Raw genomic sequence first — 16300 nt, forward strand, 5'->3', positions numbered from 1 at the left:
TCGTCTTAATAGACCGTCTTAAAGCTTGAAGTCCATTGTCAGCAGAAACATGCATGAGACGTCCGTAACTAAACTGTCAACATCCACACCTCACATCTTCCGCCTCATTCCAACGCACATCTTACTTTATCACAAGATAAAAAGGGTCATTTTAGCCCGGCGGTTGAGGCTAAGATACGAGGTAGGCGCAGTGAGTTGGAAATGCAGTTGGCAGTGCAGAGATTAATATCCGGCACTGCATGTTATGCATTTCGCTGCATAATGCGGCGCCGGACACGACAAGTCCACAAGTTCCACAACACAACTAGGTATAGCCGACTAAGGCCAGTGCATGCTGGTTCCTAAAGAAACTAACCCCTTTATAAAGGATTAAGGATTCGTATAGGAGGTGTAAGCACACATTACTCGCCCCTTAGATTTGGTCAAAGGCGCCTAGCCTTATCTTATCAGAGATACACTAGAGAATTTTCGACGGGTACTATGGCGGGCAGCAGGTGGTCTACTTAATCTATAGTGGTAAGTAAAGTTCAGGACGTCCGCGTTAGCCTCGTAAGCTAAAGACCTGGGTTTGATTCCCAGCTCGGCCACCAGTGGGCTTGGTTGCTTTTTCTTTCGTGTAAGATATCTATTTCAGTTTGTACCCCCTTTATTTACAAAATTTAGCAAACTGTTATAAACCTATAGTTATTTCTTAATAGATAGAAACCCATGGGGACAAATGATTATAAATTGGTTGTTAGATTTGAAAATTCTATTGGCCAGCAGCCGATAGCCGATAGAATAAGCTCACTTTACTGATGCTTAAATTATTGGACCCAAATGCGAATCTTCTAATAGCCTGGCCACCCTTTCATATTGAAAACCTAATCTAATAACCATTAAAAAAAACCGACAGTCTCCTTCATAAAGTCTAGAGCTATTTATCTATAAAAGATATCTGTCAGCCATAACTCACTACATCATACCGGCGTTGTGATTGTGATGGCGTGCGAATGCGAACAAAGCAAGCATATTAAATTCATTCAGCCCGCATTAGATGCTCATTCCCATTCAATTTGCCATACGGCCAGGCTGACCAGACAGCATGTTGACGGTGAAGCGCTGGTAAATTCAATTCTGAACTTGGCATAATGTTATCTATACTATTTATTGTTTGTAGGTGAAACTTTACCTCCAGAGGCTCCAGAGTGTAGATACTAGATAACGCAACAAGTTAAGGCTCATTTTTAAAGACTCGACCTCTACATGGTAGGTAGAACCGTAAAATGTTGGCATCTATTTAGAAAAACTTGTAATCCGACAAAAATTATTTATGGCTGTTTTTAACACACAGAAGGTCTTGATGAAAGGAGTAACAATTCGGCAAAGTTTTAGCACCTTATTGTAATATTTCGCGATTGTTACTGTTGCTTTTTGTCCAAACGGTTAGCCAGTAAAAAAAGCTTCCACCAACCTCCTTATTCACTATTAGTCAGTCTAATTCATGAAAATAAAGAGGCATTAAATGTCGAGAACATATGCTAAGAACATCATCACAATTATTAAGAAACCAGCCAGCAAAATATTTAAGCATTTTCTTTACACTTATCTGAAGAAAATAATCGCATAGTTATATCGAGAAAGCTGCCCATCAAATCTGATAGAATATTACAGTATTCACTCAAACAATAGCGAGACGAAAACATAATAGCCATCCGACCACCCCTTTCCAATCCGAACATCGTGTATCACACAAATTACATACTAGCATCATGTTTACCTGCAAACAAACAAGTACGATTTTTCAAAACACTTTGTATACTCCGCATCAAAGACATGTGAGCTGCTAATGCTCTTACAAATGCCGGAACTCACCTCTATTGTCGAGACTTTAGAGCATGTTCAGATGTTTGTGATAGCTTTGGCAGCTCACATATATTTGATGGCGGCTGTACGTTTAAAACTTGATTCAAACTGTGTAGATATAGGGTTGGTATTAGGTAAGCTTGGGTGGAATGAGCTTTGATAAGCGCATGCGTGGAGACGCGTGCATAATCGCACGCGCATGATGGGAGATATTCATACATATTTCGTCTTGCTTGTTGCTCGGGTCTACTGTAGCGGGACCTATTGTTTTCAGGCACTAGTCATAAAATATCACCGGAAGTTTTGAGTTGCCTCGGATGTTAGATTTACATTTAAGACGTTACTTTCTAGACGTTCAAGTAGGTACCTATCGATTTCGACATGTTTTCACGCTTATTGCGAATAGAGAATTTTAAGACGAAGTAAAACTTCGTCAGCATTTTCCGGATAAGTAGGTGTATTCTCTCTTTAGACTTGCGCCATTGAAATCGAGCTTTGCAAGTATACTGGTGCAACTGCTGCATGAAGGCATTTCCGTGAGCTTTCTGAATAGTATCGAAGAGGTGGCGCGGGGCGGCGCCGGCGCAGCGAGTCTAATCTCGTGGCGATATTACTGATAAAACAATACAACAGTTATGAAACATGACGTGAATGCGGTGGGATAAAAGTTTCTATGTTTTAGTCGTCAAAGAGGTAACACTTCCTTATAAATAAAAGTGAGAATTGCTTGCTGTGTAAACTAGGAAAATATCATACACTTTTCCTAAATATAAATCCTATATATATATATGCTAACGTGCACGGCAACATTTTTCAATGAACTCATTCAAGTCATTCATAATTTCTCCATGCAGTTTCGCAGCTCACTGTACCACGTACTAGCACTATTCTTAGAATTACCTTATGTGTAGGTACTATATTTTCAGTAGTGGAGCTATATATAGAGAGTTAACGATACGAAGCGTGATCAATTTGCAACGTGTCTAGTCTAGGCCACCTGCTCGTCCGAAAGAACGTGCAGTTGTACAAAGCCGCACTGGCAGGATCGCCATGTGATGTGGGACGTAAAAACACGTATCTCAGGACTCAGGAGTAAGGTTTATTCCGGATAAAATAGCATTCATAGCAAAGAGTGTGTATGTGTGTGTGCGTGTGGCATTGCACAAACATTACAGCATCATCAGCCTAATAGCATTATTTACGCGATTAAAATTCCTATGTAGTGCAATAAAACGTTACAACGTGTCATCGCTTAATGGACGCCACCTTTATTGGCTGTAAACGTTTGCTTTATATCTTATATCGCTGTTCGAGGCTAATTTATTATTGTTTTATATTAGTTATTCTATGTTTTATATTATTACTCCTTAGAACAATGTAGTGTTACTTGTTGTACGTATTGCTAGAACTATTACTAATGTTCACTTCTTTAATTTCTTGTAAACTGTTAATAAAACCAAACTGGACATTAGTAACAAAGAGCTCTATTGTCTAAAATAAGTTATATCTAGTCGAACATTTTAACGTTCCTAATCTCGTTACTAACTAAACATAATCCCCCTTATTCATAAACGTTCACTAAAGTTATCAAGCCGATAATAAAGTTCGTTTGTCCCTTTCCGACGTATTGGTGTGATAGAAAGGGACAAACGAACTTTATCGGCTTGATAACTTTAGAGTACGTTTATGAATAAGGGGGAATATATATAAGAAATCCTACAGATTGCCGGAACCCTTCTCAAGGTTCTAAATATTAAATATTGAATACTGCACTAGTGTATATGTATATGGCCAGCTGCTCATAGAGCATTTTGCTTCCCATGATTGACTGGCCAGTGGCCAAGCATGCGCAGTGCTGGTATTTTACTTTCTTTTTTGTTTAATTTTTTTTATTACCTACAAGCCGACCTCAATAACTTTATTCGTTTTAATACATGCAGTAGCAATACGTTAATAACTTTAGGGTCCATTTACATATCGTTTATGCCTACTCGTTGTCATAAACACCGTGTCCTAATTCTAACCGTATTTCCACTGCAACATTGTGTTTTACTGCCATCATTTACGTAACCCAGCATCATAACAATAAATACCGGTTTAGCAGAAAATATCGCAATAAATATCGCAATACTAATGTCTCGGTATCCCGATCTCATCTGTTATCTAGATCTTATTGTCACGTTCCATCTTATCTGTGCGGCGGTGGGTGGGAGAGGGACAGGGCATTTTGAAACGTAATTATTGCGAGCTAATGAGAGTAGTTCTGGGAAGGCAATCTGCGAGGATGCGAGGTTGCGAAATTCGCGATTTGCGCAGATCGGACTGTATTTGTGGTTGCGTAGAATCAAGTATTACAAGAAAATAATAAAGTTTGAGAAATATGGAAATTAAAATACGTAAATTGGTTTTTTCACTGCTCTGCAGATTCTGAAAGTATCGTTCGTATGTCAACTGCATTATTACTACAGCGTGGTTGATGCAGTATTGCTGTAAAAAAACTGAACGCTTTGTTATTAAACTTACATTTATATCGCGAAGTCACTGTCTCATCGGATCCGAAGCACCAATATCTGTAACAAAAATATATCTACTAAATTAATCTAGTACTTATCATATACACAATACACATGAGGTATAAAATGACCAGCTGCTTGGTAATCTTGAATATCTCGATTATGCATTGTTTTCGTGAATTCCATAGTAATAGAATATAACCTATTCATTTGTTAAAATCTTGAAATATGCTGCAGTGTATAATAAGGTGGCAGCCCTACATAATAATATTATGACACTGATGATTCTTTATCCGAAGCCTAATAGAGTCTTTTGAATTAAATAAAACACTAGACTCGATTGTCTCGTAAAAACAAATGGAGTTTTCATTAGACTTATATTGACCGGGATATAGACCATGATTACCTTTTTGATTTTTGTCGAGCTCCCGATATTTCGACGCAGTTGCATGCATCATGATGCGCGCTGTCTATGCAACTTTAACATCCACCCGCCTTCGTCAGTTTTCCGTGATCATGATGCATGCAACTGCGTCGAAATATCGGGAGCTCGACAAAAATCAAAAAGGTAATCACGGTCTATATCCCGGTCAATATAAGTCTAATGAAAATAACCGTGAATCATTCAAAACTCTTAAATGGAGTTTTGATCAACTAGCCGTCGACCATTGTTCACACAGTTTCATAGTTCGAGCCATATCGAAATTAGGTGCGTCTAATAAACACGCGATGGACCGTAGGAATTCCAAGTAGGAGATGAAGAGACGCTAAACGGTGCGTCGCGGATAAAAAGTGATTACGGACGATTATTTATGCACGTCGCGGTGAACGGCCTGCGCCGCGCTGCGCGACAATATCGTTCACTGACTGAACTGACTCTTCGTTTACTGACCATGCTTAGTTAAAACTACCTAGAGAGCTCTTTAAAGTTCAACATGAACATTTCATTCAATTTCCGATGGAAATTTTGATTCATATCTAAAACAACAAATAATTGAAATGCAAATTGAGTGTTGTTGTGGTACTTTTATGAGAGTTTTTTTAGAATTCTTATATAATGAAATCGTAATGAAATAGGAATTTTCTTTTTCGGATTACATCGATGAAATTCGATAACTCTCGCTCTCTGCATATTACCAGCAAATTATACATATAAGTACCATTATACGGGCATTTTCAGAATTTGGGACCCCCTAATTAGCGTAAGTTGTTACCAAAAATGACCTCGCTGTTAGTTTTGTGACGACAATTAAGCATAAAATGTCTGTCTAAAAATTTTCTTTTTTCACATTCTGAATGTAGATTATCGCTTAAAGTTTATGTAATTAACACAAAAACAATATTTTTATTGAAATTTCATGCTTAATTATCGTCACAAAACTGACAGCGAATTAATTTTTTTAACAAGTTACGCTAATTGGGGGGGGGGGGGGGGGGGGGGGGGGCAAATTCTGAAAATGCCCCTATATTAGTATCTTAGCCAACATGACAGTAAGCACACATATATTTTTATTTTTTTATAAACAAACAGGCTGCAACCAACTCCAACTTGTATTGTTATTATAGGAACTACACACTGACGATGTAAGTTTGAGTTATTTCATTATTTGTCAAGACCAAATAGAATATAAGTACATAGGTTTATCCACTGATCTAATATCTCAAACTTCTGACAGTTTACCAATACGAGTTTTATTGGTACATACACACTACAAGCACTTTCAGAGAACAAATTCCCATATCGGAACAAAATCATAACAAGGAGAGATCGTGCACATCTAAACGGCCATGTTACTATCTTCCACATCGACTGAAAACATTTAAACCCTATTCCCAACATACAAAGTCCATTTACTGCTAAAAATGTAGCTCTTGTTACTTAGTAATCTTAGTATATCTGCAGGAAATTGTTTTAATATTGTAAACCTTAGCGCTTAGACTTCAGGTATACCTCCGGTCAGGTAAGAGTGCTGGTATCTAAAGGATAACGCCGACGGTGCCTTATAAGGCTGATGTTATTGATAATGGCTATATTGATAAATAGATGTCTCAGGATGAGTATATAGGTAAGTTAGGTACAGTTGCGTTTTTGTTTCAATTGCCGAATAAAATAAGAGTAGCTCAGGTGGTTTTGAAAGATAAATTACAAGCTTAGAACCGCAAAAATCCAAATTCAAATTACTTTATTACTTATTTAAGTACCTATATTATAAATAAACTTTTTAACAAAAAATAAAACCGCCTTCAAAAATAAGCGCGTTACAAAACACGGAGAAACTAAAAAGCCAAAAATAATAAACCTTTCAATTCAGATTTCTTATCGTATTGCAATAAGCTAAACATCCAAATTATAAACAAATCAATTATTTTTGTAGTCGGTACCAGACCTGTTCGTCGCCTTGCTATTGCCTGTTTGCCCCACCCAACCATACACAGGCTGGTACCGACTCCAAAAATAATTGATTTGCTTATAATTTGGATGTTTAGCTTATTGCAATACGATAAGAAATCTGAATTGAAAGGTTTATTATTTTTGGCTTTTTAGTTTCTCCGTGTTTTGTAACGCGCTTATTTTTGAAGGCGGTTTTATTTTTTGTTAAAAAGTTTATTTATTTGTTGATTTTTAGTGGTTCCTAGTGATATTATATGTATCAGTCCGAATACATGTACAGTAGTGAAAGAATTATCCTTTAACTCCTAACCATTGAGGAGTTGACCTTCCATCATCAGCTCAGCCACATAAAATTATTACCATCAGACGTAAATACTGGTGTACCTTTGAAAAATAGACTAAAAACATTACATGTGCCTATAACATTTGAAGAGTTCCCTCGATTTCTCCAGGATCCCATCATCAGACCCTGACTTGGTGCCAATGGGACCATCTCGGGGTTATACCGGTTCGATCAAAAAAAAAATTTTGAAAATCGGTCCACGATTCTCGGAGATATCGAGTAACATACATACTAAAAAAAAAAAAAATAAAAAAAAAACATTCAGTCGAATTGAGAACCTCCTCCTTTTTAACCGACTTCAAAAAAGGAGGAGGTTCTCAATTCGACTGAATTTTTTTTTTTTTTTATTTTTTTTTTGTATGTATGTTACTCGATATCTCCGAGGATCGTGGACCGATTTTCAAAATTTTTTTTTTGATCGAACGGGTCTAACCCCGAGATGGTCCCATTGGCACCAAGTCGGGGTCTGATGATGGGATCTTGGAGAAATCGAGGGAACTCTTCAAATGTTATAGGCACATGTAATGTTTTTAGTGTATTTTTCAAAGGTACACCAGTATTTACGCCTGATGGTAATAATTTTATGTGGCTGAGCTGATGATGGAAGGTCAACTCCTCAACGGTTAGGAGTTAAAGGATAATTCTTTCACTACTGTACACATATTCGGACTGATACATATAATATCACTAGGAACCACTAAAAATCAACAAATAAATTAACTTTTTAACAAAAAATAAAACCGCCTTCAAAAAAAGCGTGTTACAAAACACGGAGGAACTAAAAAGCCAAAAATAATAAACCTTCGAATTCAGATTTCTTATCGGATTGCAATAATCTAAACATCCAAATTATAAACAAATCAATTATTTTTGGAGTCGGGGCCAGCCTGCGTATGGTTGGGTGGGGCAAACAGGAAATAGCAAGGCGACGAACAGGGTGGCTAGCCGAATGGCACAAACGCTCACGAAACGCTCACGAAACGAAGCGCTAGTAGATATCTATCTCTATCGCGCTTGCGTATTGGCGCGACAGAGCCAGCGGCGTATCGCTTTCGTTTGGCGTCGGAGAAATGCCATTCGGCTACGGGGCCAGGTCTGGTACCGACTACAAAAATAATTGATTTGTTTATAATTTGGATGTTTAGATTATTGCAATCCGATAAGAAATCTGAATTCGAAGGTTTATTATTTTTGGCTTTTTAGTTCCTCCGTGTTTTGTAACACGCTTTTTTTGAAGGCGGTTTTTTGAAGTCGGTTAAAAATGACGGTACCTCTTCGCCACTTTTTTTGATAATAGGTAGGTAGGTGCTTTATACGACGCCAATTTCTTTGTATTTACTGAAAAAAACTGAAATGTTTCCGTATATTACGATTTACGACCGCTGACTAAGGTCATTTCAGTCATTTGATTGTATATTATGACTACCTTACCCTCTACACAGTGAGAAACTAGTCGTCTTTTGGATAATGTCACCTGCAACCTGCAATTCACCTGCCTTCAAGTCAATGTTCAAGTCATAAAGTTTTAAAATTCACGAAGCATATAACATAGTTAAATTCTAAATATTTTCAAATATTCACAGATAGCCATCGCGCAATTTAAACCCATCTCGCTTGATGCGCACATCGCGCACGCAAATTAGACGTGATGGCCATGAAAGAGCGCCTTTTTTATACTTACCTAAATGCGCGTCTCAAATACTTTCTTATACTCTGTTCACTTACAACCGTATTATGAAGAGATATGGTCCACAGCAGAGTGTTGTTATCTCTGGCATAACGTGTAATTTTAGGAAACATGTAATGAGCGTGATTGGTGTGATTTGGTGCGATCTTGCAATTATGTCGTGTTGATTCTACAAATGTTATTGCACTTATTGTTTTTTCTGGTCTGGTGTAGTGTAGACACGGCAGATGTCGGCCAAGTCTGTTTGATATTTTTCTTTAAAATTAGAGAGCTTTCCTATGTCTAATCTTAATATACCTAACTATTAACTGTGTAAGAACGTCCTATATTATTTATTTATTTATTAACAACCAACGAACAGTGAATAGGTACCTACATTTTTTATTTTATGTGGCATTTTATCACAAATTCCAAAAGTATTTCTGGTAATAAAAAGGATATTGCGCATGAAAAAACTCGCCTAAAGTTCAACATAGAACTTGGAATATTTTTACATTGCTTTTATCTAGAACTATACGTGTAACATTTGATCGTGCATGACTTTCTCTCGATCACTAATCTCGGACCTTGTGTTCTTCTAATCGCATATCATTCGCAAGCGAGATACATGTTACGCTCAAGAACAAACTATGTAATGTATATTTGTCACGTGTTCACTTACTTTTAATCGATAATAACTAAAGAACCACCAATAGAAACTTGTCTAATATAATGGAAATGTCTCGTAAATATTTTACATTACCATTTCTATACGTTTTTCTATTCATTTCGTGTTTCTCGACGTACGATTGGCATCGCTAGCTCCCTGTTGTCAAGGTTGCAGTCATTTTTGTTACATTCTAGCATACTAAGTAATGGGAATTCGTTTCATTTACCAAGGTCTTTCAAAACAGTACATTAAAAAACCAATTCAGACACTTCGCAAATAAACTTTAAGTTGATTTTCGCACAGATTTAAGTTAGACACTTGACATTGTTCATAAAATTCAGTTTTCGTCGCCGGGCGTTTTTTCCACGTTCGATTCTTACTATTCTTGGAAGTAAGATAACGCCTGAGTTGCGTAAAGTAAACGAAGAACAAGAGAAAAAACGGTCGCTCACTGAAATATTTTATATTCCGTATAATTTACGACTCAACAAAGATAAGTGTTGCCACATGTGGTTGTGATTAACTTGTTCGTAAAACAAATCGTTTGTTTGATATTGCTTGGGTTCAATAACCTCATTACTTTTTATACTTAGTGTGTTTGGTTCGTTCTCAAAAAAGTGGCACCGTCAGGGTAAAGTGAATGAAAAAAAATGAAAATGGGTTTTTGTACCTTTTTGGATTTAAATATGTTTTTGAGTGCATCAATGATACGGAATTTTCAGGAGGGAACGAAATAGTCGTAAAAACGTAGAACTTATAGCGAGTTGAAATTTTAGACATACAGGAGAAAGTGAATAGACAGGGTAGCAGGGAAAACGTGGCAGGATAAAGAGAGTTTGAATAAAACAACAAGTTTACCACTAATAATTCAACGTATATCGACTATTATGATTTCGTTAGGATTCAATTTTTTTTCTTTAAGTAGAAACAAAAGCAAAAAAAAGTATTTTTTTAAACAATATCCATTATTTTTTATTCAAAACAGTTGAAGTACAGTAAGTGATATCTGATTATTATTTTCAGTCACGATGCCTGCAGTGTTTGACTGGTAGAGAATGCCTTAAGGCATTATGTACACCATTTTGTACTTTTTTATGTGCAATAAAGAATAAATAAATAAGTACCTACAATCACAGTCTTGTAAAACAACAAAGCACATATCATGATTCACAATGTGAGTTGTACTTGTGCATGTAATGCCTGCAATGGCTGCCCCAGTGGAAGAGTTGGTTCCTCTCCTTGATGTCTCCTTGGTAACATATGTCGAGATAATGAGGTGAGTATTTAAAATGAGGGCCACTCTAGGGCCGGACGGTGTGCCTTGGCTCTTTAAACATCTTGGAAGTGGATTACGTGGCCACATTGACGACTGCCTCCGAGAGGGTATATATTCTCGTTGGAAGGTGAGCAGACTGTGTCTTTCGAAAAAAGGGTAGTCCAGCTGACTGTCCCTTAGGATACCGTCCCATTGCCCTCCTAGATGAAACTGGCACGAAGTTGAGCGCATCATCGTAAGTCTCATCTACTGCTGTGCACGCATTTTGAAAGACACGTGCCCAAACATCAGAGATCGGGTTCTGGGAGAAGCGATAGACGCAATTGATGCGCTGCATAAATACAGCGGTCTGGTAGCAGAGAAAAGGCAGGGAGCTATCGCAGTATCTCTTGACATTGCCAATTACTTCGGCTTTCTTCCTTATGTGATAATAAAATAGGCGCATTGCTTCCACGATGCGCCTTTCTATTTGAAGATCATCATTCACCATAGGGCATTACCTTTCAGACAGAGTACTGCTCAATGAATCAGGAGGAAGATGCCTAGAAAGACGAATGGAGTGTGGTGTTCCTACCGGCTGCGCCATATAAACGTATAGGGACAGGTCAATGAGACTACGTGCTCAAATCAAGACTGACTTCTTTATTCTTCTTCTTACCCACATGCATATTCATAATAATCATAACCTACCCACAGTTTTCCACAGGGGTCGGTACTGGGCGCCTGCTCTGGAGCATCGGCTTTGACTTGGCTATCAGAGTAGTCCAACTTCTCCGCATGATCACCATTTGTTATGCCGATGACACAATAGTAGCCGTGAGGGGAAGAAAGTACCAGGATAATAAGAAGAGCCACAGTGGCAACTGAGCTCACAGTTAGGCGCATTAATTTGTTTGGGCTTGCGGTGTTACTTGCCACGACCGATGACGTGGTTTTCGAAGGAAAGGGTCCGAAGAAAGTGATTGCTGCCGACCTAGCCAAAATGATAATCGTTGACGCTATACGCCGATCGAAATGCAAGCTGGTTCTGTAATGCCTATATACAAGAGCGATAGGGATGTTGCCTTGCCTATTGGCGGTGAGGCGGTCCCTCTTACGCCCCAAATTAAGTACTTGGGCTTAAATTCAAACCAAAATTGGTACTCCGAGGAACATTTTATCAAATTGGTTCCTAGCCTCGACGGGACTGCTTCGGCGCTGAGCAGACTACAGCCCAATATCGAAGGACCCAATGCCCCATATCGGCGCTTATATGCGAACGTCATCCGCAGCGTGTATACAAAATTTCAGCTCAGTCGGTTGAATATTTCTGCTTCAAATTGGGTTGCAAGATTTGACCTCAACATACATACAAACATACATACATGCATACATTGCAAGTTAGTAAAAACCATGTCAAAATAGCTTTTTTTACTTGTATTTCTTTATCTAAATCATATTTAGATTAACATAAAACTGCAAAAATCTAAACCCTAGAAAACCACATCTAATCAGTCACAAATTATGACACAAGAGCAGCTAATTTTTAAGGCAGACACAAAAGAGCATAAACTTTAAGCATTCGCTGACAAAAAGACAAGACAAGGCGCTTGGCTCAGAATCAGAAACTATTAACTGTCAGCAGCAGAAGTAGCTAAAGAAATCTTCCACGCTAATCGTTTGCTCCGTATAGCGAATTAAACTATAGTCACTGTCACCATATTAGTGCGACTGAGAGACGTTGATGTATACGACGCCGGCGCAAAAGATGCATCATGTGTGAATAATCCCTTAAGATAATATATGTGTAAAGTTCCGAACTTAACTGTACGAGTATATAATATAGGCAATAATAAAACATTGGCTAAAAAGAAACAGCTGATAAGCAGTAAGTCTCAACTCAACTCAAATTACATTTTCCCCTCACTAGCTCGGAAACACGTGTTTTGTGTTTTAATACCAGCGGGTAAAAACGCATTTTATCCACTAGTGGGTAAAGTATTTTGACCTTGAATAAAGTCACATTAACTGCTTTAAAATTGATAAAAGTAGGTGAATCTAGTAATAAAGATGATTTACCACCTGTTGGAACTACTGGAAGCAGTGATAAACGCATTTTTTGCGTTGTAGTTTCCTCGATATAGTGAGGGGAAAAGTTTTGTGTTACACTCGGGTGCAAATGTATTTTACTTCTCGTGTGTTAAAAAACTCGCAAGTTCAGGATTCTATTCTCGAACCACTCGCTTCGCTCGTGGTTCAACTATAGAATCCTTTCACTTGCTCGTTTTTCAATTCCACACTCGGCGTTAAAATACAACTTTGCCCCCTTGTATAACAAATAACTATTATTAGAAAGTAATGTACGAGACAGAAAAACGCTCAATCCACCATTAGCAGTAAATGAGACAATATTGCGTGCTGTCAGTTACGAACGGATACTAATCGTTAATCCACCAGTATAACTTGGATCTCTAAGCTTTATATTTTTTCAAATGATATTCCAATTATTCTCAGCTCACTGCACGTTTGTCCAGAACTTTTGCCTCGCACTGCCTGAACGTAGTTTCTTATATATCCGAATATAGAATGCCTATAGAGCTTATTCCCGTCTTACGCCGTGTCTTGTGTGGGCGACGGTCGCGCGACCGTCGCGCGATCGTCGCCGTCGCGTCTCATACTTCCATATCGATAAGGTTTGATTTCGTATGCGTCGCATCGCCGTCGCGCGACCATCGCGCGACCGTCGCCCACGCAAGCCACGGCGTTAAAGACACACTTGCAAACCACAAACTTGCAGACGACAAACTTGCAAACCCTCTGGTTTTTATGATTTAGGAGAAGGTAAACGAATAGACGGATCGCCTCATGGTATGCTATTATGGATACCCTCCATACCAGAGGGGTTATAGCTAGGTGCATTGTTAACCTCTAAGATAAGATAATAAATACAACTAGGTTTTTTCTTGAAGGTAAATGCTTACCATCAAACACTCGTAATGTATTTTCGTTTTCATCACGTGTAATACCTACAGGTGGTTATAGGGTTACCATGGTATACCAAATCAGAGGGTCAGCTTACGTAAGCCACGGCCCACAAACGCAGAGAGTTAGCATTGTGAAGCCGCGGCTATCGCTAGTGATGTGCTCATTAATCATTCGCCAGACATCTCCGACACATAAAACACTGAGATTACAGACGCATTGCAAACGCATGCCGAGAACGGCTTTACCAAACGCGAAGAACTGACTCCAACCAACGCCAAAAAAAATATCCTGCACTAAACTGTTTCTGTTTAACCCAACGGTTGATTGGTAGCAGGGGCGGCTCACTCCGCGAATCTATCGCCGCGCTACAAGTACATACCGGGGGCCGCGAGTTCGCGGCCCATTCACTGGTGACGACCTTCGCGCGGCGCAATAGAATTCAATGTCGGCTACTCGCGTGCGATCCGTTTGTTAATGTAGGTAATAATTTAGAATGGCGGCATTTTGTGAATATCAAAGGAGTGAGCCTTCTGTACTTGTACTATTATATATTCTGTGTTGGTAGAGACAAGCCTCTTTTGAAATGAAACTTCCAATGCAACTTCCAACTGACAGCGTTAAACGTTTAACGCTCAGTGTTGCCAACTCGAATTGTGAAAAACAATACATTACGGAGCTTCACTTTTTCCGTGCGGAGGGACTCCACGCACATTTTTAAAATTGTGCAATAAAGTAAGCACTCATCGCATCTGCTTTGCAGGTCGACTGATTTGTAAGAGTTTTTGGTCTTTTGACAGCACTGTTTGGAAGCTTGACGAGTGTCACTAGTGCAGTTGAAAAAGCTCAAGCCCGAGAAAAATAAGAAGCCACAATTTATTTCACTTTGTAGGCGAATTGGGTAAATTACCGTCTCAGAAACGGCAGAATTCTTTGTAAGAAAATTTATTTTTCCGTATGACCCCATGTTCAAGTACCTACTTCAAGTGACAAATGCTCTCGTCTGCTTTCAGAACATTTGGTTCTGTTAAGAGCGTTACATCACTGCGCTGATAGGACATACTAGTATGGACGACGATGACTAAATACACGTAGGTACCTCACATGTTTTGCAACGGGACAGTTTACCGAGCTCAAGGTAAAAGCATTCAAAAGCGAGTTATTCTGAAACCGTAGAAACTAAACACACATCAAACTAGCACTAAATAATAAAGTATAATAAGAGATGCACAAACATATAAAAAGGGCATTTAATTTGAAACTTTGAGCCCTTACCAAATTAGCATTTGAGATAGAAACGGGGATATTAAAACTAAAATTAAAAGCCTCATATAGCGATTTATTTAATACAAAAAGAGGAAAGTCAGCTCCTGGTAGCGGAAAGATCTACCGGAAAATCCTGGGACCTGTCAAGAGAGATGACGGCACGTGGAGGTTAAGGGGAAAGCCGAAATAGAGGAGTTGGTGGGCGAAGCGAACATCATCGGCGTAACCAAATCTCGCAGACTTCGCTGGTTCGGCCACCTACTAAGAATGGGAGAGGATTGGGCTGCCAAGAGGGAGTATGGAGATGGCGGATCTGCGTCAGCTACAAGCCGATAATTGGCAGGAAGCTGCGCAGGATCGGGATAAGTGGCGTGCTCTCGTTTTGGAGACCAAGATCCTCTTTGGATCACAGAGCCATACTAGTTAGTTAGTTAGTTATAGCGATTTATTTGCATTTAAAATAAGAGTGCAGTTAAGTTCATTTCTATTTATTTGCGGATTGCATTTAAATATAAATTAATTTTATTTTTATGAACACCGCGCAGCGTAAAGAAACTAGGCGTTTTACGATAACGACGTCACAGATGGACACTTAGATAATTTTACAAGCAAATCCACTATGAAAATAATATCCAACCTGTCGAGCTTTTGCTAGAAAATGGCATTTTACTGTACTTCCGTAATTAACTTTTACGAGACACAGCTTACGCTTAAACTATTGAAAATATTACGTGTAACTTTTATGCTTGCGCGTTTATGATTATTTATATACTTTTGTTTATGGACTTATGACTATAACCACTATAGGATTAAGAAGTGTTGAACTTCGTAAATCTTATGATAATGTTTTCTAATGTGACTTCTCCTTTTAATATTAATTTTACTTTACAAGCAATACGTTTCAAACCCTAACAACCTTTATAACTTCAACATACAGAAGTAATATGGTGTATAATCAAGTAGCAAAGGATGCTTTTAGGTCGTTTAGTTCCTCGCATAGGATGGGACTTGAACCATTAGGTGTGGATAACCGTATAAAGCCGATATTGATATGCTAATGATATCACTTTCGCGACCACGACTATAAAATAGAGAGGTGACTGGCGGAACAGTAGTTTGTAGTAACAGTAGTTTAAAACTATTATTTCCTGAACTATAAAATTAGCTTTTTGATATTTTTTTTATTTAGTATTACCATTTTATTTTACATTTGTTAGCATATCCTGGTTTGATCGGGTATCAAGACGTATATTTAATAGTTATTTGTTATACAAGGGGGCAAAGTTGTATTTTAACACACGAGAAGTAAAATACATTTGCAACCGAGTGTAACACAAAACTTTTCCCCTCGATATAAATAGCGAGGAA

At 38.3% G+C, this 16300-nt stretch overlaps 1 protein-coding gene across 2 annotated transcripts in view; it reads right to left on the reverse strand.

Moving 5' to 3' along the window:
- LOC125232183 (protein N-terminal asparagine amidohydrolase) overlaps positions 1-16300 on the reverse strand; it is a 179084-nt gene that overhangs the window by 71383 nt on the left and 91401 nt on the right. For both annotated transcript variants that reach the window (XM_048137816.1, XM_048137814.1), the window contains one exon: positions 4369-4415. The gene's annotated coding sequence lies outside the window, so the exon portion shown is untranslated. The remainder of the gene's footprint in view (positions 1-4368; positions 4416-16300) is intronic.

The sequence above is a fragment of the Leguminivora glycinivorella genome, chromosome 12 (genome assembly GCF_023078275.1).
Source record: "Leguminivora glycinivorella isolate SPB_JAAS2020 chromosome 12, LegGlyc_1.1, whole genome shotgun sequence".
Lineage (NCBI taxonomy): Eukaryota > Metazoa > Arthropoda > Insecta > Lepidoptera > Tortricidae > Leguminivora > Leguminivora glycinivorella.